The 23,421-nt window shown below is 42.7% G+C and overlaps 1 long non-coding RNA gene across 2 annotated transcripts; it reads right to left on the reverse strand.

Annotated features, from left to right (window-relative positions):
• Positions 1–3,709: 3,709 nt before the first annotated feature.
• Positions 3,710–11,186, reverse strand: LOC141023269 (uncharacterized). 2 transcript variants are annotated; one of them, XR_012183990.1, is made up of 7 exons: positions 10,871–11,181; positions 10,526–10,651; positions 10,383–10,413; positions 9,522–9,711; positions 8,834–9,070; positions 8,375–8,437; positions 3,710–4,045 (listed from the first exon to the last, which is right to left on the reverse strand). It is a non-coding gene; the product is annotated as an uncharacterized lncRNA (long non-coding RNA). The 2 variants fall into 2 exon arrangements; XR_012183989.1 differs by lacking the exon at positions 10,383–10,413 and having other exon boundaries at positions 10,871–11,186.
• Between the last annotated feature and the right edge of the window lie 12,235 nt (positions 11,187–23,421).

The following is a 23,421-nucleotide window of genomic DNA, read 5'->3' on the forward strand; positions in this document are numbered from 1 at the left end:
AATCAGTGCCCCGACGAACAACTCGTTGCTGAAGGATTTGTTCTGGATGCCGGAACTGATCATCAGGATTAGGGAGTAAAGGAAGCACTTGACATCCCGGTGCAAGGACCATGCGCAACAGTGAAACATGGAAGACCGGGTGCACACGACTGGTAGGTGGTTGGGCTGATCTGTAGGCCACTTCACCCACACGCTCCACCACTTCAAAGGGGCCATAAAACTTGAAAGCAAGCTTGTGGTTGGTGTGTGGTGCCACTGAAGGCTGTAAATATGGCCGAAGTTTCAGAAAAACTGTGTCGTCCACTTCAAACACACGTTCAGTGCGGTGCTTATCAGCTTGGATTTTCATACGCTATTGAGCCCTCAATAAATGCTGACGGACAGAATCAAACACCACCTTGCGATCATCCGGCCATTGTTGCACATCCACAGACTGAATTACTGCATCCGAGGAGATACCAAAGTGACGAGGTGCATGCCCATACACAATCTCAAAGGGAGTAGTACCTATGGCAGAATGCCAGTTGATGTTGTACCAGAACTCACATAGGGGAATCCACTTAGCCCACTTAGTAGGATGAGCACTGACAAAACATCGTAAGAAGCATTCCACCTGTTGATTAACTTGAGCAGCGCTCATTCTAAGTTGAGTACCAGACTTAGACAACAATTCTTGCCAAAAGACATTGAGGCATACCATGCAGGCGCTATACTGAATTGAGAAAGGTTTCAGCGACTATTTCTGCTGCGAATGGATGGTGCATCGGAACAAAATGACCATACTTGGAAAATTTATCGATGACCACAGACAGGCAATTGTACTGACCAGATGGTGGTAGCCCCTCGACGAAATCCATTCTCACCATATTCCAAGGAAGTTTGGGGATAGGTAATGGCTGCAACAGGCCAAGGTAGGCTACACGTTCAGGCTTTGCTTGCTGACAAATCAGGCAATGTTGCACATACTGTTTGATAAATCCCCTCATGTGTTTCCAGCGAAATAAACGCCTAATACGACGATAAGTAACTGGGAAGCCCGAGTGTCCTCCAATGGGACAATCATGGAAAGCAGATACAATTTGCTTGTGCAACTCTGGAACATCACCCACCCAAACACAGTTCTCAGTACGAAGAATGCTAGCTGTCAAAGTAAACTTACTATCAGAAGAGGAGCTGGTGGACAATTTCTGAAGTAACTCAGTGCAAAATTTATCACCCACATAGCTCTGCATAATATCTTCAAGCCAAGCAGGTTGAGCTGAAGAGATAAGGTGCATTTCTGGTAACACATCAAGAGAGCTATGTGGTTTTCTGAAAAGTGAATCAACAGGACTGTTCTCAACCCCCTTTTGTAACAAATGTTGTATTGAAGGCCCAATAGTTTTGTAAGGGCTTTCTGTTGCCACTTGGTGTGCAAACGTTGTTCAGACAAACTAGCCAAACTTTGTTGGTCAATTCGGATTACAAACTCTAAAACCTATAAATACTGTCTCCAGTGGTCAACAACCAACAGGATTGCTAAGTATTCTTTTTCATACATAGAAAGATTCTGGTTCCTGGGGCCAGAGCTTTGCTAACATAAGCCAATGGATGTCCATTCTGCATAAGTACTGCCCCAATACCACACCACAAGCGTCTGTTTCTATCACAAAAGTTGAAGAGAAATTTGGAAGAGCCAAAACAGGAGTTGTTACCAAAGCCTGCTTAAGTAGTGCAAAAGCTTGTTGTTCATTTGCTGTCCAGTGGAATGGTACCTCTTTTTTCAAGAGATTTGTCAAGGGTTTGCTCACAATCCCAACGAATGAACTTTCTGTAATAACCAGCCAGACCCAGAAAACCCCTAACCCCCTTAGCAGATACATGAGTAGGCCAAACTTGAATAGTATAAATTTTTGCTGGATCAGTAGAAACCCCTTGTCCATTAATGATGTGCCCCAAATAAGCAATTTTTGTTTGAGCAAAAAAACATTTAAACAGTTTCACTTGCCATTGATTTCAAATCTACAGGGAAGAGGAGAGAGTCGTCTTCCTCAGGAAGACGAGCACACACGCGAGCCACTAGCCGTTTCTCCTCTCCTACCTTCTCACCAACCCTCCACGCACATAAGTACTATGTCCTACTTGGCCCACTCCGGCCCAGCCAGCCGAGCGGGCAAGCGAGGCCGTCGCTTGGGCCGGCCCAATGCTTGAAACCCATCTTCGCGCTTCTCCTGGTCGCTGACTGACAGACCATCACCTGAACTTAACCAACGCACAACACGACGGACGGATAGCATCGGTAGTCTCTGCATTTTACTGACAGAAGAAGATTAAGCTGCCGGGAAGAAGGCTGCTGTATTGAGGCGCAGGCAGGAGGCGGGAAACGAACGAACCAACCAACCAACCGCCCTATATACCAAAACCCTGTGTAACCGCCACCGGCGGCAACACCCAAACTAGAGCCCAGCAACAACCTCGCCTGCGCCGCGCAGGAAGACGATCGGCCTCCCTGCACGGCGATCAACCGCACGGAATAGGAGGAGGTGCGGCGGCGGAGCAAGCGCGAGCGGCTTCCCTGCACGCGGAGGAGGCGCATCGTGGGACGAGCTCGTCGCGCCCGGCCTCACGCGGCGGCGCGTCAAGCCGGGAGGAAGCTTCTGACGCGCGGCGTCCGGGGAGCCCGTCGCGCCCGCCCTCGCGCGGCGGCGCGTCAAGAGCCGGGAGCAAGCGCGCGACGCGCGGAGTCGGAGGAGCTTTTCGCGCCCGCCCTCGCGCGGCGGCGCGTCAAGCCGGAGGCAAGCGCGCGACGCGCGGAGTCGGAGGAGCCTGTCGCGCCCGCCCTCGCGCGGCGGCGCGTGAAGAGCCGGAGCACCATCGCTTGACCCGCGGCGGCGCGGCGTCGAAGGAGCCGCAGCAAGCGCGAGCAGCGCGCGGCTTCCGTGCACGGGGATCACCCGAGAGAGGGAGGACGCGCGGCGAGACCAGCGCGCGGGGATCAGGAGCGGACGATCAGGCGCTCAGTTGCCAGGAACCGGAGGAGCGGACGATCAGCTGCAAGAAGGCAAGGAAGTTCCGCCATTGCTCAGCCATGGGGCGCAAGAAGAACCGGACAGAACCCCTCGAGCAGAAGTACCCAACCCTCGCTGAGCTCCTCGCATCCCTGGACAGCGAGGTATAATACTTGCTGACCGATTTGCTAATTTCTCAACCCAAGAACACTTTCTTGGATCATAGAGTGACTAATGTACATAATTGCTAATTTCTCAACCCAAGAACCCTGCGTCTATTGGGGCTTCTCCTTCTTAATTGATCATAGCAGCAGACTAACTTTGGCATTCCGATATTAAGATCAAATGACGCTGTTAAAATCTTTGTTAATCCGACCATTTCTATCGGCGCTTCATTTAGCTGATGCAGTAGGAAAACCCAGCAAATACACTCAAAAATAGTGAAGGGCTTTAGGGATTCCAGAACATACGTAAGGCTTTAAACTCAAAAATAGTGATTGTGTACTATGTTGCTCGCAGTCTAGCTAGGAATACAAGTTTGTTCCTTTTAGAAGAAGAAAAAAGAATTACAATTCATTGACTTAACATTAGCATGACAAAAAAAAAACTCAACTGGATCAACATCTTTAACATTTCCATGGGTGTTACAAAAAATTTCTTACAAATAGAGCTGCAGATCAGATAGGCCAAATGAACTTCCAAGGAAGCTGTAGAAAAAATAGTACCGATCGAGTCCACATTCCATCCAAATCTTTAGCATGCCTGTTACAATAAATTTCTTACAACACAAATACTGCCACTACAACAGTCCTTACAGAACCATGAAAATCTTGCTTTCTACAATACTTACAAAATACTCTTTACAACTAACCAAGCCATGAAAAAAAATGCTAAAGTCACTCAGCAACTTCCTGTTACAGTGTTTTCTTCTAATTAACTCCTGCAACAAACCATCTCAAGTTTCTAATCCAAATCCATCAACCGATATACATAACTTGCAAGTCTTCAATTCCCCAAGCCACCTTGGAGACACATCAGCCAAACCAACTGTCATCCTCCTGCCACAACATCCTTGTCATGAGAAACTCAATTATTCAAAAGGCTCTTTGGGCAGAGTAACCATTGACATCATAAAATAGGGAAGACAGGATCTAGTAGGAATCAATTTACCACCATAGTCTAGAAAATTTCCTTGCTGGATTCCCATCTTATTCTCAGCTTTATTCCAGTCACTAACTCACTATTCCTCAATTTAACAGTACGCACAGGAATCCCTAAATATTTAAAGAGGCAATGAACCAATATTCTAGGTCAAAATCTCCTTATCTTTCTAGATCATTCCCAGCTGCCAAAGCAACAAATATCACTCTTACGGAAACTATTTTATAAACCAATTAAATGTTCAAACAGAATCAGAATTGATTTTAGATTTCTAGCATTTTTTTCTCCAGCCTCAGTTAAATCATCGCTAGACCTACTACTGAATTAGGCACTGCCCCTTTAATCTCTCCTTGAGAAATAGCTCTACAAGTTCTTGCAAGAAATTAATAGCAATATTGAATAAAATGGGGGACAGGGGGCCCCCTGTCTTAAACCTTTCTTAGTTTTAAAAAAGGACCCAACTGGTCATTAACTCTAACAGAAAACGTTACCACTTTGAACAATCTGTTCTATCCAGCAAACATAATCAGAAGGAAACACTTTCAGAAATAAAAAAAAAATAGTAAGTTGGAGTCTTCGCCACAAACCAAAAATATGATTATTAACAGAAGTAAAAGCCAAATTCCTACTTTTTTCTAAACTGATTACTCCAACACATATCAAATATCGTAGAATCGTAAAAGTTATCTAATATTCAAAAGCATAATAAGCAAAAGTAAAGGTTAGTTGGAGTCTCGACTGAAAGGAACATATGCACTAAGATTGTTCATGATTAAGCAAATGCTAACATGGCATAGAAAATCAAAATGTATAGGTATAGGATATCGTGCACATAATTAGTTGTCTTTCTACATTTTGCATCTCAAAGAGGAATGAATTGTAACACACTAAAATGAAGGTCGGGCATTATGACAAACTCATCCATATGGTACTGTCAAAAAAAGTCCATATGGTTATTGACAAATCTATTTTTATGCAAATAACCTTAACCTTCATGCTATACAATTTAACCAACTTGGGACTACTGTTGTAAGCACCGACTCTCCAAATTATAAATGCATTCACTAATACTACAAGAATCTTTGGCACTCAAACATAACCAGCGGCTCTCTGCGAAAAAACAATCATGGAGTTCTTGAGAATACTTTGCGCAAATTTATGCCACAACAATTTGTTGTTGCTCTTTGACAGTAACAGCAGCACATATGATTACTCAACCAAAAAATACAGCAGCATATATGATGTAGTGTTCATTGTCCACCTTTTTCCTGCTAGGGTACATTGACTGATCTATTTTTTAAATTCCTGATTCATATTTAGGATGTGCTGCTTTTGGATATTAGTGGCCCCCCTAAAGTGGTACAGGCTAACTACAAGAAGTATGTCCAATCAGCGAGATGGTGGAACTATAAGAAAGGCATCCGAGTGGATGTGACTCGACTCTTCCGCAGAAAAAAACACGTCTTCACCACTCCGGAGAAGGGCACGTGTTGCACAGTGGTCAAGTATAAAAAAGATACAATCACATTTATTAAGCAAGGTAGATACTGGTGGGTTAAAGCCTACTGCATTGATGGTAAGGTGCATGAGCTGAAACCGGAAGGTGACCAGAAGAACTACATAGAGTGCTCGGACCACACAGTCCTTTCCTTTGGAGGTAACCACCATGATATATGCAATGATGACCCTGGAGGGTCGCTTACAGGTTTGGGTTACCTAAGAAAGGCATTCACCTCCGTAATCGAGGGTGGGAAGCGCATAGACCCCAAGTTCGTAGGTCTTTTTGTTGTTTATCTGGGTGAAGGTCCAAGGTTTGAGATAGTTTTTCAAGCCCTGTACATGAACATTCCCAGCCCAAATTCTATGCGCCTCGACTATTTTATTCCATGGATGAATGAGCTTGTGCGTAACTGGAATAAGCTGAGCAAATATGCCATGAAGTACATGCACTGTCTTCGCGAAGGATTGGAGCTCCCAGAGTTAGACCAAGGCATTGCTTTTCCAGGGATGGACTCTATTGAGAAAGTTCTTCAGTTGGTGAAGATTCTACAGTTAGATGCTTACAATGCTGGTATTTTCAGTCATGAAAAAGCGCAACAGCCAGATGTATGGCGTGCACGTGATGAGTCATTTGCTAGAAAGGAAAAGGATACACACTGCAAAAAGAAACATGGAAAAGGTGCACCTCCTCCTGAGGATTCTTTTGTACCTATGGATGACGGTCTGTTTCATATGTTGAATGTCAATGGGAAGGTGGAAAGTTTATTTACAGAGCAGCCCCCTGGTCCTGAACTGAAACTGGGTCAAGGGCATGGGCGGTTTTCAAATAAAGCAAAAGTTAGTTCTCCAAGCTGCTACGCTAGAAGGAAGATGAGCACCCAAGGATGGGACAACGAGGTGTGTGTAAAATGTTAAACAGCACTCAGAGCTATATCTTTTGCATATCCATATTGTATAATCTTCTCAAAACGTTTTATTGCAGATTCTTCATCTGAAAAGGTCTATTTTGGATATGCCAATGGACAAACTGCTGCATACCACCTTGGCGAGAAGACAAGTGCAAATGCCCATGAGGCTTCATGTCAGCATCATAAATACCTCAAAAAAATGAAAAGTTCTTACAAAAACGACTACATGGACAACCCAGAAGTGCTGTCCTTATCGTTACCTCCCCAAAGACAATATAAAGGTTTGTAAAAAGTTGCTTTAGTTTGAATGCTCTATTATTCACTTTATAATATCTTTGCACCTCTTATTGCAGGTTTTGGGTATTGGAGGAACTGCAGAATTTATAGGTGAAAGAATTGTACAAACCAGAATGGTCAACAAAAGAATGGCCATGCTCGGGCCTTTGATTCTCGGTATGCACATGGTGCAGACCTGCCCGCGGTGGCCAGGAACGTTTCCAGCTGCTAACAGCAAAGGACACAATGTTTTGCATCGGTTTATTCTAAGCCCGCAGAGTCCTGCACAAGGTGAAGTTGGGAGGTAATCTCTCTTATTCCAAAATTTTGACTCTACACTGAAATAAGCACCAAGGTGGACAAAGTGGCCAGTGTCTTCTCCATATTCTCTTGCCTGATTAATGGCTACACACTGATGTGTTTCTTCAAGCAATGCCATAAATTTCTGTTTAGATGTTGGCAAGTTTGTGTTATTTATTGTTTTGTAAAAATGGTTGTAGATATCAACCCTAGGTTTTCTGTGTTCCCAGGAACAGATTCAGACTTTTAAAATATGAGCTATGCAACACTCCTCCAATTTATGATGTTCTACTGCTCTGCCTTGCACTGTGACTCGGATTTGTAGTGCTACATGCCTACATCATAAAGTCTAGTTGGCCATAAGTCTCTGTTTAGATGCTGGCAAGTTTGCCTTATTTTTCGTTATGTAAAAATGGTTGTAGATATCAACCATAGGTTTTCTGTTTATTCTAGTTCCCAGGAACAGATTCAGACTTTTAAAATATGAGCCATGCAACACTCCTCCAATTTATGATGTTATACTGCTCTGCCTTCCTCTGTGACTCAGATTTTTAATTGCTCTTGCTCAGCCTTGGATTTTGCTCTGCTCAATGCTCGCACGGTCACACCTCATGCTAGCTACTAATAATAATTTCTGCAGGTTATGGCTGAGCTGCAAGGAGAAGCTGCAGAATATGGCTTCTGGCAAGATTTGCAGCACAAGGATATAATCGAATGCAAGTTGTGCAAGAAAATGCCCCAAGGAAACTGTGGAAATCAGGAAAGAGATGCTCGAGTTACTGAACCGCAATTCAAGAAAGAAAATGCCCCAAGGAAACTGTGAATATATTGACTATTGCCAGTATAGATTATCTGGACCATGTACTTCTGGTGACACTGTTACTCTCGACGTAAATTTCTGTTCCAGAACAGCGTGCAAATGCTAAAGACCAACTTGATGATTTGCTTGGTTTTATGCAGAGGGGATGCTGGGAGAGTTTTGTTTTCATTTCTCTGGTCAGAGTTTATGTGGTTAGATAATTAGTGAAGACTATTTTGACATTTCCAAGCGAGATTTACATATTGGGTGAAACATAAGAAATTTATCCTAAATGATAATAAGATTACAGAACCAGAAGGAATTCAAATGAAAAGTGGCATCTGAACCATAAGGTATGTAAATTATACCACAGACTAAATTGCAGTTGCATGCATAAAATCTGCATTAATTAGTAAACCATGCAAGTTAAATTCAGAACATACCATCTGAAATCGAGTGCCTGTAGTTAGATACATCGTTTGTTGATTGCCTTGGCCTCCAAATTTCTAGTATTAGAAACAAAATTAAATAAGTAATAGCTGTATTACAAAATGTTCACGTTGAATCAGCCTAGTGGAATTGGAGCATATGATGTCATTAACATTCTAGATGACTTTGCTAAAAAAAATCATTTTGCAAGGATTTGAATAAACCCATGAGGGGCTGCCAGCTTTGTTCCTCGGGTGAGGATCGAAATGCACCGTATAACTAAGACAAACACCATTTTAACTTATAGTAGCCTTATACCATAATTATCATAGCATGCAAACTTGGTAGAGAACATAAAAATTATAAACAGTAAACCATTCATGCTACCACCAAAACCATGATAAATTCCGAAAGAAGATCATGTCAAACATAAGGAGGCAAAGCATCAAAGAGGGAAATAGGGAAGAACTCACCAGTGCAGAGTCAACGAGACAATTACATCCCGCTTACGTGCAGCGGCGTCAGGGGTAGAACTGCGGCCATCCCCGAAGTGAAGAAAAGAAGAGGATATTGCCGCAGCATTTAGTGACACTGATGGGTGGCCTCACTAGTAACAGCTGCAGTGGCCACAAAGTGGGGCGGTCTTCTTTAGAACACCATACTAAACCACTAATGCATACAGACCCTTGCCCGCAGCATGGGAGGTGGCTCTGTAAGAGAATCAACAATATGGCAAGAAGAAGGGTTATCAATTGTAAGATTGACATGTGTCCTAATTGCTCACAATTTAATCTGTGCGAGAATCAACAATATGACGGGCGACTTGATCTTATTGTGACAGAGGAGTACGCATCTCTAGATTCTTATCACCATGTCTCAGTTCTAAAGAAGCAATAGGGTCAGAGTAACCATTTACTTGCAATTTCCATGTCATTCTTTGTAAATGTTATACTACATGGCACATGCCCATGTCAAAAGGGGAAATCATATATTCATATGCAACTCAATGATCATATGGTACAAAACCTGCATCCTGTAAAAGAATCCCCAGCCTAATCAAAGATGGCAATTGAACACCCCATGGTTGTATTTCATGCCATGAATTTCTCTGCAAGTAATTCATATCAATAGAACAATCTGAGTGGGCACGGAAATGCATACATTACAATGGGAAAAGCTGAAGCTGAGTCATCCAAGTATGGAGCAGATTGAACACCCTCAGAAACAGTCAACTACAGCTCACGCTTCCACTTCGCATCAGTCAGTCTGCATTTGATGGACCTGGAGGTTTCTCCCTGGGATGCTTTGATCCATAGTGATCTATCAACTGCCTCTCGTTAGCCTGTTGTGCCTGCACACATAGAAGATGTTACATTAGGTTGACACTGCATCAATCATGAGGAACATGTATCCATGTAAAGCTAACTATACACTAGTATATACGGTTATGCTTGCACACAGTTTTCAACTTGATTCACATCAACATGAACCCAAGCAAAATATTCCACGAATTTCTTCATGAAATCCAGACCATGTGACCATGTCTAAAAAAGAAATCATATGTAACTCAGCAAGCATATGCCAGCACAGTTGCATCCTAACAATGATCATATGGTACATAAAAACAGAAGCCCAGAGCCGAGACCTAAGCAAAGATGGCAATTGGACGCCCTAAGTAGTTAATATTGATAATACTTCATGGGCAGCCCCAGTGCATGTAGCTCCCGCTTGCGCAGGGTCTGGGGAAGGGTCCGACCACTTTGGGTCTATTGTACGCAGCCTTTCCCTACATTTCTGCAAGAGGCTGTTTCCAGGACTTGATAATACTTCATGCCACAAAAGAATTTATCTGGCAATGATTCATATCAAAGAGATGATATAGAACTAACTGAGTGTGCACACACATGAACTCAAGCATAATATTGCATGGCTTTCTTTATAAAATTTAGACTATATGACGCATCTCGGAAAGCATATGCTAATGCAGTCGCTTGGTGGCAATCTATGACCAAGTTCACTTACATATATTCTCCCTCCGTCCCAAAATAAGTGTCTGTACTTGTACATCATGATAGTGCAGTGGCAACCGCAAAAACTCAGTAAGAATTTCATAAAGAAGAAAGCGGACAGAAATAAAGAGGCACTCCTTTGGTGAAAGAAGGTACCTTAACATATGCTCATCTGGATCTCTCCTCTTGACCAGAGGCTGGCCCAAGGATGCTGCCGGTGCATTCATGGAGTGTCACACCTGACAGCAATCGCAGCGACGGGGAGAACCCCGTTAGAGCAACCTGCGAAAAACAAAATTGCAACCCTTGTACAACAACGAATAGTAGAGCAAGCAAACGACATCCCATAAACAAATAAAAGAAGCAATTTTGAAAATAAAAGTCTGCAACGATCCACATGGAGAAGCAATTTGTCCGATGAGAATAACCAGGGGATCCACCAGCCGGAGCAGCCTAAATCGCAGGGGGGAAACAAAAAGGGGTTGGGGAAAGATGAGCTACCACATCGAAAAGTTCATCCTTTGATGGGGGTAACCGCGAGTGTGGACGAGACCGAGATTTGCTGCAGAGCAAGGATGCGGGGGTGAGCTTCTGCCGGCCGGGGCGACCCACGACATGCCCCTGCATGGTCCTGCCGGCCGCCGGGCTTCCGGTTGTGCGGTGCAGCACAGGCCAGCGCGCGGGAGGGGTATCCGGCAACGCCGTCGAGCCGCAAAGGCGCCGACCATTGCTGAGGCGGAGGGGAGGTCGAGGCGGCTAGGGTTTGCGGGTCGGTCGTGGCTGGTGGGGCGGGTGCTAGTGGGTGATTGGATGGCTTGTTTTCCTTGGCTGAGAAAGGAAAGAGAGTGAAGGAAGGACGTGGCCTTTTTTTTTTTTTTTTTGTGAAGTATCTAGTGAAATCTCGCATTCGGTGAAAATCTGAGAACTTGTCTGGTGCACCATTGGATCTACGAGGAACGGCTCCCGCTCAAAGGTAAAACTCCAACCAATTACTTAGGCCTCGTTTGGTTCGGAGAAAATCAAAATGTTCAGGAATAGTACAAGAAGTTGATAGAATGGCACTTGTCATCCAGATGAATTGTCTTGCCTCACTTTTATACACAAAATGAGCTTTTAGTGGATGTATAGATTCATTCAAAAACACAGTAAATGAACAGTATTCTTTCAAAAACACAAGAAATTTTTCTCTGGGATCTTTGTTCCTATGCTTTTTCTGTGAAAATCCTTCAAACTGAATGAGGCCTTTAACACTAAGGGCATCTCCAATCGCCGACTCTCCGCAACCGTTTGGACCACACGGTTTGGACGTGTTGTGCCATCCAACATGGGCCTATGTCGGTCCACCAAGCGGTCTGGACGCACTTTCTCCCGCAAAGTGGAGACAACGTGGGGGGGGGGGGGGCTGCGGGAATCCGGGTAACAGTCACGTAGGACTCTGACATCCTAGGCCCATTAAATCCCCTTCCCGGACTCATTTCCTTCCACTCCACCACTCCCCCCCTTACTTTGCATCCGCAACCTCTACCTCCGTTGTCGTCGTTGTACATCTCTGGTCGCCGCAGAGGCATTGCTAGATGTCGGCAACCAGCACTGACGCGCCCGCTTGCCTTTAGGACAGTGTTGTCCACCCTGGAGCCGTTTGTACCCAGGTACACTCCCCCTCGTCGACGACCTCCATGACGGACACCATGTCCGGCAGGTGTTCGGTCAAATGCCATTTAACTTAATTTTGGATGCCATGTCGTTCTTTCAGAGTATGGAAGATGGCGGGTACTCAACCATGGAGGATAAGCTATTGTGCAATGTGTGGTTGGCCGTATCCGCGGATTCCGTAGGCAGGAGCAGATGTGTCATTGCATTTCAGTCAAAATTTAACGAAAATGAACAAATTTGATGCATATTTAAACAAACCGGATGATATTCATTCATACTTGGATAATTTTCACATAAATGCTTTTCATCTAAACTTGAGCAAATTCATTACATTTCAACATATTTCAATTAGATCGTACTCTAAACCTAGTCTAAATGACAGTCGGCGCCCGTTCCCATGTCCGGCAAGCCATGAGCCCCGAAAACTAAAACTCCGCCTCCGCAGCCTGCAAGCAGCTAATCGGCCGACGATGGTGAGCCCGCCAAACTTGTCTTCAATGGGAGGGGAGGAGTGGTGGCCTTCCTGAGAACTGAGCACCGGGGACCTCCCATGCTCTACTCTTCCTCACCGCCGCCATCGCCCGCGGACGTGTCGGCTTCGTGGTCATGGCGACGGGGCGCGGTCATGGCTGATACATCCATTTTGCATCATGTTTTTCTACTATTATTTATATTGTTTGAAAGTTATATTTCACTTCTGGGTGCATTCTAATGCCCTTTCTCTCTTAATTTGCAAGTTTCATCACAAGAGGGAGATTGCCATCGGCTGGAATTCTGGACCTGAAAAGAGTTACAACAGAAATAACTATTCTCCGGAGGTCCAAATGACCTGAAAATTTATGGAGATTTATTCTAGAATATATAAAAAGTACTGGAAGAAGAATCACCAGAAGGGGCCCGCTTGTGAGCCACAAGCTCAGGGGCGCGCCCTATCAGCTTGTGGGGCCCACAGTAGGCCTCCGGGGCCCATCTTCTCCTATATGAAACCATTTTCCCTAGAAAAAAAATAAAGAGAAGACTTTCGGGATGAAGCGCCGACGTCTCGAGGCGGAACCTACTCCAGCGGAGCGATTCCTCTGGGGATACTTCCGGCTGAGAGGGGGAAATTAAAGCCATCATCATCACCAACTTTCCTCCCATCATGGGAGGACTCATCTCCATCAACATCTTCACCAACACCATCTCATCTCCAAACGCTAGTTCATCTCTTGTATTCCATATTTGTCCAAAACCTCATATTGCTAGTAGTGTTGATTACATCTTGTAGTTGATGCTAGTTGGTTTATTTGGTGGAAGAACATATGTTCAGATTGTTAATAATACATTTATCTCCTTTGATCACAAACATGAATATGATTTGTGAGTAGTTCCGTTTGTTCTTGTTATAAGTAATTATGTGAAGTTGGTCTTCGTTCAATGTTATGATGATGTGTTATGTTGTTCTTCCTCTAGTGGTGTCGTGTGAACGTCTATAGGGTAACGTAGCACAAAAAAAATTCCGACTTACGCACCAACCCAGGACCACTATGGAGACTGCATACAAGGTTTGATCTTTTTCGTTACCGACTCGTAGCGCAGCGGGAAGTAGAGTCGCTGACGATCGGCGGTACAGATCCCCGCAGCTAGGATTTACAACCTCCCAACCGCGAGGATGTATACCCTCATCTGCCCCTCGGACAGACCTCGAGGAGGTGGTCGGATAGTCCCCCAGACGGTGTTGCGGACAGCCCTTCGGAGGACCTTTGAAACTCGGACAGTCACGGACAGCCCTTCGGGAGGCACTCTCGAACTAAGACCGAAACTACGATCTCTCTACAGAGTTGCACACATACGGTGTCATCTATCCGGCAGGGCTTCGCCATCCAGAACTAGTTCCCACCGAAACCCAGACAACCTTTCGGCTCTACGAAACTATTTCGCGGGGAGAGAGAGAGAAGTCAGATCATTGCAATGACACTTGTATGTGAGAAAGAGTGAGTGTGGAGAGTGCCTCTCCACCTCTATTTATAGGAAAACCCAAGGGGTAGGGGGAAACATGAAAAACCCAAAATACCCACACTTTATGTCACACATAAAAGGGCATAAAGGGATGACAAGTGGAGCTCCATGGAGGAGCTGCACCCTCCAATGTCCCACCTTCATGGGGCCCCCCCAAGGGGGTTCCTTGATCCCCAAGTCCTTCTAGAAGCCTTTTGGGAAAAGCCCCAAAAGGTGGCTTTCCATAAATATCCCAAAAAGCACTTTCACTATTCACGACGACATTTTTCAGCATCCGTTCGAACTGAAAATATTAATGTGGGCTAAGAACATTTCCAGTACCCACTAAAATAATTTTCAACGCATTCCGAAAAAATTCCGGATTTAGTGATTTTTCATCTGCGAAAAGCATCTGAAGTGGTTCCGGCAGCTCCGGAGCATTTCCAGCTTTTATCCCGGAAAATTCCAGAAAGTTTCCAGATTGACTCTAGCACCCTCCAAGAATTATCAAGCATGTGCCGAAACCAATTTAACTTAATAGTATATCCCGAAACAACTTTTCGGTTTCACCGAAACTCATCCGATGACCTCTCTCTGCGGAACTTTTCCGGTGTCCGAAACTTTTTCGGTGATTTTCTCTCAGACTCCCTGTCTAGTATTCAGCAGATAGATGACCCTTAAGCGTGTGACCCTATAGGTTCGGTGAAGTATAGAAATGACCCGGAACCCCTTCTGATCAATGATCAACATCGGAGCCGTGGACACTCATATTGACCCCTATACCCACACGAATGAATATTCGAGTCAACCTCCAGTTGCAGTGAGCTATTCCTGTTGCTTCGCGATATGTCACAAACACCCGAGGTGAGATTTATTGCATCCCCGTGGACGAACAATTTGTCCACCATGCAAGTTACCTCGTTACCGGTTTTGTTCTCTTTTCTCGTTTCCGTGTTCCGGCATCCCAGTGATCAAATCAAAAGGTGTCTGGCCAGATTATGGATACCGTAACACCGAGAGGACCCGAGAATATCTCTCCATCATCGGAGGAGCAAATCCCAATCTTGAGCTATCAAGTTACTTGACATACTTTTCCGTGAACCCGTAAGCCGCCATAATAGCCACCCATTTACGGATGACGTTTAACAAACCCCAAAGTTCATGAAGCAAGCATGAAGAAACTCGATACTCTCATGGTCTAAGGAATCATGCAAACGTTAACCATCTCTGTGTTATGTACCATTAAATTGTGACGAATGAATCTCATAGCATAACATCAATCCGGGTCGATTCAACACAAATGTTCTCTTAACATTGTGCCCTCAAGATTGCTGACATAGACATGCCCATGATCAGGAAAACAGGACCATCATGCAACACTTGAGCTAGTCTTAGAGGCCATACTAGGAATACATTTTACCGTTTATTAATCCACACGTGCATATGAGTCTTCCTCCGAGCCTCGTGGTTATTGCAGACTCGAGAACCATAACAGTTATAGCATGGAACAGAAATATAATTATGAACCGGGAGATAATCAATAACATTTATTATTGCCTCTAGGGCATATCTCCTACAAACTCCCACTTGCACTAGAGTCAATAATCTAGTTAATGCTAATGCACTTTACACCTATAGCATACTGGTGCAAAAAATGCTTCGCATGTGGTATAGCCTGATGTCCATCGGATCTGACAACTTCAGCTCTGTGTGTATCTCTGCATATCCTCGCCTTTTCACGCTTTCACAAAATTCATATTTTGTGCGGACTTGGCTTTGTATATATGTGAATCATTGGTCGAAACCTAATTCCTCAGACTGAGTTATGGAGCAACTATCTGCAATAGTGTCCCATTGACCAAAGCCTTCTTGGAACCATACCAAGTTCATGAATGAACTATATGATTCAACATATTTGTCTTTGTCGCTTGTAAAGCGGCAACATACTTTGCCTTTGTTATAGAATTCGCCACAGTAACTTGTTTGGAACAATTTCCAACTAACTGCACCACCATATTGTGTATTACACAAAACCCTCAATTTAAATCGAAAATCGCATGGAGAAATGATGAAGATTGCATCGATGTAACCTTTTACAACGAACTCTTCATGATCTCCACTTGCGAGAAAACATGTCATCAGTGCTACTTTAGTACTCAATGATCCTTTTTCACTGTTGTCCCATGATCAGTACTTGCGATCACTTTGGTATCTATACTCACAACCGTTTGGGAGTATTGGACATATCTGGTTGTTTTACATACCATGGAATACATGATTAATCCAAACACAGGAGTGTGTGGAATCTCCATCATGTATTTTGTTCATCAGTGTTTTGGGACACCGAGTCTTGCAAAAACTCTTTCCATGTGACTTCGGCAAGAATCACTCCTTGTTGTTCTTAGTGCTAAACGGTTTTAGCATCTTGTCAATATTTATTTTTGCTCAACCCCATTAGGTAAATCCATCTCCATAGATCATTATGCCTAATATCAAGGCTATTTAGCCCAAGCACTTCATCGGAAAACTATTTTCAAATGAAGTCCTAATTCGTGTCAAGAAATTTATTTCCAATTAACAATGTGTCAAGCACACAAGGTTTTCAGAAATATTATTATGCTCCCACTTACTTTCTTGAAACCACAAGCATCTTCGTTACCCATTGATGAAGTCAAACCCCTTTGACCATTCCATCAAAAAACGAAGATTCCAACTCCATTTTGCTCTCTTCTGTCCATTGCAGGAACTCTGAAGTTTGCATACTTACTATCATCCTCTGGACCGACAAAATACTTTGGATTGTATCTCATACAAGTCCTAGGTTGTATTTCCATTTCATGGAAATTCTTTTGTCATCCATGTTTCATATCTCACGTTTTGAAATATGTATTAATTGCTAGTTTAACCTGAACCGACTTTAAGCATTGCTACGGTGAGACATCTCATTGTAGTCAACTCCTTGAACTTGTTATTGCAACAAGTCGAGCTTAATGGATAAAACATTTTATCCATACCAGTTTATAGTCCCATTACAATCCGTTAGACTCCAAGTCTTTCAGAGGGTTTATCAAGATTTAAATCTTGAATCATTTATGGAAACTATCTCGGATTATATTGGCATTTAGCCAATTTCGGAGTCAGGGCCCATCAACGCTCCCTTGTGTATCATAGGTATACTGTTGTTTAACAACAATATCTCGTTTGCGCACCTAAGAGGTTTGCACGAGCTTTGCCTATGTTGTTCAGCTGCAAGTTCGACCGAAGTCCATACATCTCATGTAGAATCTTCCGTATCAGTCAAAGTAGGCAACTCTGGAATCACTTCCAAGGTTCCTTTCCTTTGACCTGATGACGAAGATACTTGTTATCTCATCGAGTTGCACTGTCCTCCCACTTACCCTTTTGCAAGAACTATTCTCTTTAAAAGCATACCGTTTTGTGGCAAAAATCCTTTGCCTCGGTATAGTGGTGGGGGAATACCCAATGACTTGGGATAACTTACAAAGTAGCACTTGTCTGATTTGGAATAGGTTTGTAACCTTTTACACAAGCCCCATATTCCAAATATTAAGAAAAGATATAACATGGTTGGGCGTACCATACCATGCCGTCATTTCAACAGACTTGATGGAGCTCTTTTCAGTGTAAAAGCCGCGGTCTCTAAAGCATTACTCTTTAAAAGTGATAATGGCAAATTTATTTATGTAATCTTTGATCTTGCCATGTCTTAAATGGTTTGATTACATCTTTACAGACATTCCACTCATAGTGGTGTTCCGGAAGGTGTAAGCTATGAAACTCTTTTCACAACTCATCAGACATTCGCTAAACTTGTAACTCAGAAATTCCTTTCTGCAATCAAATTGTAGAAACATAATTTCCTTATTACAATAACTTCTACTTCATTTTTGAAAACCTTTCGAATGATTTCAAAAGATCCAGACTTACGTCTCATCAAGCAAATATCCATATATCTACTTGAGTCATTTCTGAAGATATATAAATCCACTACTTGCAACAACATTTATTGAACTACACACATCAAAATGTATGATCACCAATAAGTTTGTTGCTCGTTCCTTATGGCCTGTGAACGGTATTTCAGTCACTTCACTTTTCGGAGGAAAGTTGCAAGTGTCAGATGATTCAAAATCAAATGACTTCAACATCCAACATAATGGAATTTTCCATGCGGGTTTCTCCAATGTGACCAAATGCAGTGCCACACTTGTGTGGTATTCTTTTAGTCTTGCGACATTTAGCGTTAGTGTTATGGATGTATCATATTACCATCAATATTGCTAACATACATCCCATCTTGGATGGAAGCATGGCCCTTCATGTTATTCATAATACTGAACAACAATTGTTCTTTTATGAACAACCCTTTTGCAATAAACATTGTGCAATGGGCTAGAGTGTATGAAACACCAAAATGAATTATGAAAATAAACACAGAGGTAATATATTAATATCATTATTCATAACATACATCTCATTCATAATGAAAGTATGGCCCTTATGTTTATTCATAATACTGAACATCAAAAGTTCTCTTATGAACAACCTTCTTACAAGATACCTTACACAAAGGGCTAGAGTGTGTAAAACTCTATAATGAATTTTGAAAATAAATACATAGGGAATACAGTGATGGAAGGTATAGTAACTTTTACTATGATCCCATCTCGTATCAAAACCTCATTCTTGGCTAGTCTTTCGGGCGGTAGTAGTTCTTGCATGGATTCGCAACAGAATGCAATTGAGCGGGTATCTTTGTGATCAACTCACAATACCCAAGAATTAGTGATTAACAAGTTTAATCATAATTCCCAAGAACTATTTCTTCTGACCAGCCTTCTATACATCAATAACTCATATGGCATTCATACATATGAGCTGGATATTCCAGTCTTCACTCCTTTTGCCTTTATACTTCTAACAGTTTAACTTTTAGTATTTCTCCTACTCACAAAAGAAGCACCCAACTTAAGAGTGGCGTTAGCCCCGGACTTCCTAGGCGTGTAAGTCATACTAACACCCTTTGGACTCTTCCTTTCTCTTTAAGTTGTTGTTTTATTCACCTTTCATCATATGACAGACGTTCTTTTGGATCCCTCTCTTATCAGTCTAATGCATAGTAAACACTTTACTAATAATTTGCAAACAAACATTGCTTTGGATATTTCATATCTTTCAGCCTTTGTTTGTATCTGAAAATTAATTTTCAGTTCCATGCATATCACATAACTATCCCAAACTTTCGAAGTTCGAGTTTCATGGAAGCAAACATATTGCACTTGTCCGCAACGGAATTCTAGCTTTTGGATCGAAGGACGAGAGTCTCATCATCCATTGCATTAAGCGAGAGTATACGGAAAGCATGCGATAGGACAAAGTCCTTCTCGGCACTTTTGAGGACAATCCTCACATTACGTTACCAATCGTAAAGTTTTAACCAGATATTTAACAGCTATTCAATTTTAACAGGGAAGGTGGAAACGCGAGCCATTATTCTACAACTATTTTGCAAGAAACACTTAGACAATGTTCATAATTAATTGCACTGAGAATTAAACATGTTAATTCAACAGTGCGCTCCCACTCAAATCAATATCTCTCATAATTGATTTTGAGTGACACAAGATCCGCATATCAATTGTTCGCCATTGGTGTAACACCACTGATGATGAAAATCTCAACCGGTAGGCCCACTTGCCAATCACATCTCTATGTGACTCTTGTTCATCTTTCGATGGGCGTGTTCCGAGCTCATGACGGTCATGTCTGAATGTCAAGACAACCAAGTGATCTCGCTGCAAGGTCTCAACTCACCCGCCTCACACTTCTCTAATCGTTCGTACCCGTGTGACACGGCGCACCCCGAAAAGATAAGTGCCGTGACGGTGCTACACTTGGGAGAACACTAACTACTTTGATATTTTAAGTGAGAGATCACCCTAATAAAAAGCGACTACCGCACAACCAAGAAGGGTGCATCATAAGGGATAAACATCTCAGGCAATTCATAATAGCATGATATGGTATAGCCCTTTCTGACGGAGAAGTATTTCATTTCTTCGTCTTCGGCATTTGCGTTGGTGTTCACCTTCGCGAAGATTGCCACCACCTTGTCGATGCACCAGATAATATTGCTATCTCTATAGCTAATAAAATAAGTGCATTACTTAAGGTTGACACGCAGGTCATTAAAGTGACAATCATATGGCTCCAGCCATCATGTTGAATCATGACACGCAGGTCATGTTAATCAATTTACATCATATAGTCATTTCATACATAGTCAAATTGTTATGAGCACTGCTATACCACATCACATGCACATGCAAACCCCTCCTGCAAAAGCAAGTTAGACGCCTCTAATCGGTTCATGCAAAAACTTGTTTTTCGTGGCTTCTAAGGTTTTGAAACAAACCGAAGCTACCAACGTCCATCATCAAGTATGATAATTCAAGTCGCTAGATTAACTTTGCGGCGTGTATGAAGCACGAGATAATAAAATCTCGAACCCCATACTAAACTTCGTCATACGCATGACCCCCATGCAGATCATATCTGCATTGCCCTTTCGTCTGCGAAACATCCATCTTTCTTTAACTATGGTGGAACCCAAAGAACTCTTAGCACTTCGTTGATCTGTCAATCAGCATACTCAGGAGCAGCATTAAAGGATCACGAATTGCTGATGACCCACAAGTGTAGGGGATCTATCGTAGTCCTTTCGATAAGTAAGAGTGTCGAACCCAATGAGGAGCAGAAGGAAATGACAAGCGGTTTTTAGTAAGGTATTCTCTGCAAGCACTGAAATTATAGGTAACAGATAGTTTTGTGGTAAGATAATTTGTAACGGGTAACAAGCAATAAAAGTAAATAAGGTGCAGCAAGGTGGCCCAATCCTTTCTGTAGCAAAGGACAAGCCTGGACAAATTCTTATAATGAGAAAAGCGCTCCCGAGGACACATGGGAGTTATCGTCAAGCTAGTTTCATCACGTTCATATGATTCACGTTCATTACTTTGATAATTTGATATGTGGGTGGACCGGTGATTGGGTATTGCCCTTTCTTGGACAAGCATCCCACTTATGATTAACCCCTATTGCAAGCATCCGCAACTACAAAAGAAGTATTAAGGTAAACCTAACCATAGCATGAAACATATGGATCCAAATCAGCCCCTTACAAAGCAACGCATAAACTAGGGTTTAAGCTTCTGTCACTCTAGCGACCCATCATCTACTTATTACTTCCCAATGCCTTCCTCTAGGCCCAAATAATGGTGAAGTGTCATGTAGTCGACGTTCACATAACACCACTAGAGGAGAGACAACATACATCTCATCAAAATATCGAACGAATACCAAATTCACATGACTACTAATAGCAAGACTTCACCCATGTCCTCAGGAACAAACGTAACTACTCACAAAGCATATTCATGTTCATAATCAGAGGGGTATTAATATGCATTAAGGATCTGAACATATGATCTTCCACCAATTAAACCAACTAGCATCAACTACAAGGAGTAATCAACACTACTAGTAACCCACATGTACCAATCTGAGGTTTTGGTACAAAGATTGGATACAAGAGATGAACTAGGGTTTGAGAGGAGATGGTGCTGGTGAAGATGTTGATGGAGATTGGGGCCCTCCCGATGAGAGGAGCGTTGGTGATGACGATGGCGATGATTTCCCCCTCCCGGAGGGAAGTTTCCCCGGCAGAACAGCTCCGTAGGAGCCCTAGATTGGTTCCGCCAAGGTTCCGCCTCGTGGCGGCGGAGTCTCGTCCCGAAAGCTTGCTTATGATTTTTCCTCAGACGAAAGACTTCATATAGCAGAAGATGGGCACCGGTGGGCCACCAGGGGGCCCACGAGGCAGGGGGGCGCGCCCAGGGTGGTAGGGCGCGCCCCCCACCCTCGTGGCCAGGGTGTAGGCCCCCTTTGGTATTTTCTTCGCTCAGTATTTTTTATTGTTTCCAAAAATAACTTCCGTGGAGTTTCAGGACTTTTGGAGTTGCACAGAATAGGTCTCTAATATTTGCTCCTTTTCCAGCCCAGAATTCCAGCTGCCGGCATTCTCCCTCTTCATATTAAACCTTGTAAAATAAGAGAGAATAGCCATAAGTATTGTGACATAACGTGTAATAACAGCCCATAATGCAATAAATATCGATATAAAAGCATGATGCAAAATGGACGTATCAACTCCCCCAAGCTTAGACCTCGCTTGTCCTCAAGCGGAAGCCGAAATCAAAAAATATGTCCACGTGTTTAGAGATAGAGTTGTCGATAAAAATAAAATACGGACATGAGGGCATCATGATCATTCTTGTAATAGCAACATATATATATATATATATATATATATATATATATATATATATATATATATATATATTCTCATATGATTTCTTATGCTCAAGTAACAATCTATTCACAATGTCGAGTATGAATCAGAAACTTCATTGACAACTAACAAACTATAATCTCAGTCATTAAAGGATTTGCAATTTATCATAACATGGGAAAGAGTCAATATAAGAGCTTTTCAGCAAGTCCACATACTCAACTATCATATAGTCTTCTACAATTGCTAACACTCATGCAATACTTATGGTTATGGAGTCTTTATCGGACACAGAGAAAGATAGGGGCTTATAGTGTTGCCTCCCAAATGTTTTACCTCAAGGTAATGTCAACAATAATAGTTCATGCTAACTTACATCCAATTGGATATATATATATCAGGATCTTTCCAACATGAGGTGCTTGCCAAAGGATAAAATGAAAAAGGGAAAGGTGAGGATCACCTTGACTCTTGCATAATGTAAAAGACATAAAGTAAAAGATAGGCCGCTCGCAGAGGGAAGCAGAGGTTGTCATGCGCTTTCAGGGTTGGATGCACAAAATCTAAATGCAAAAGAACGTCACTTTATATTGCCACTTGTGATATGAACCTTTATTATGCAGTCCATCGCTTTTATTACTTCCATATCACACGATCGTATAAAGCTTATTTTCTCCCACATTAATAAGTCATACATATTTAGATAGCAATTTTTATTGCTTGCACCGATGACAACTTACTTGAAGGATCTTACTCAATCCATAGGTAGGTATGGTGGACTCTCATGGCAAAACTGGGTTTAAGGATATTTGGAAGCACAAGTAGTATCTCTACTTGGTGCAAGGATTTTTGGCTAGCATGAGGGGGAAAGGCAAGCTCAACATGTTGGACGATCCATGACAATATACTTTAACTAAGATGTGAGGAAACATAACCCATTACGTTGTCTTCCTTGTCCAACATCAACTCTTTAGCATGTCATACTTTGATGAGTGCTCACAATCATAAAAGATGTCCAAGATAGTATAGTTTATATGTGAAAACCTCTCTT

Source organism: Aegilops tauschii, chromosome 5 (genome assembly GCF_002575655.3).
Source record: "Aegilops tauschii subsp. strangulata cultivar AL8/78 chromosome 5, Aet v6.0, whole genome shotgun sequence".
Taxonomy (NCBI): domain Eukaryota; kingdom Viridiplantae; phylum Streptophyta; class Magnoliopsida; order Poales; family Poaceae; genus Aegilops; species Aegilops tauschii.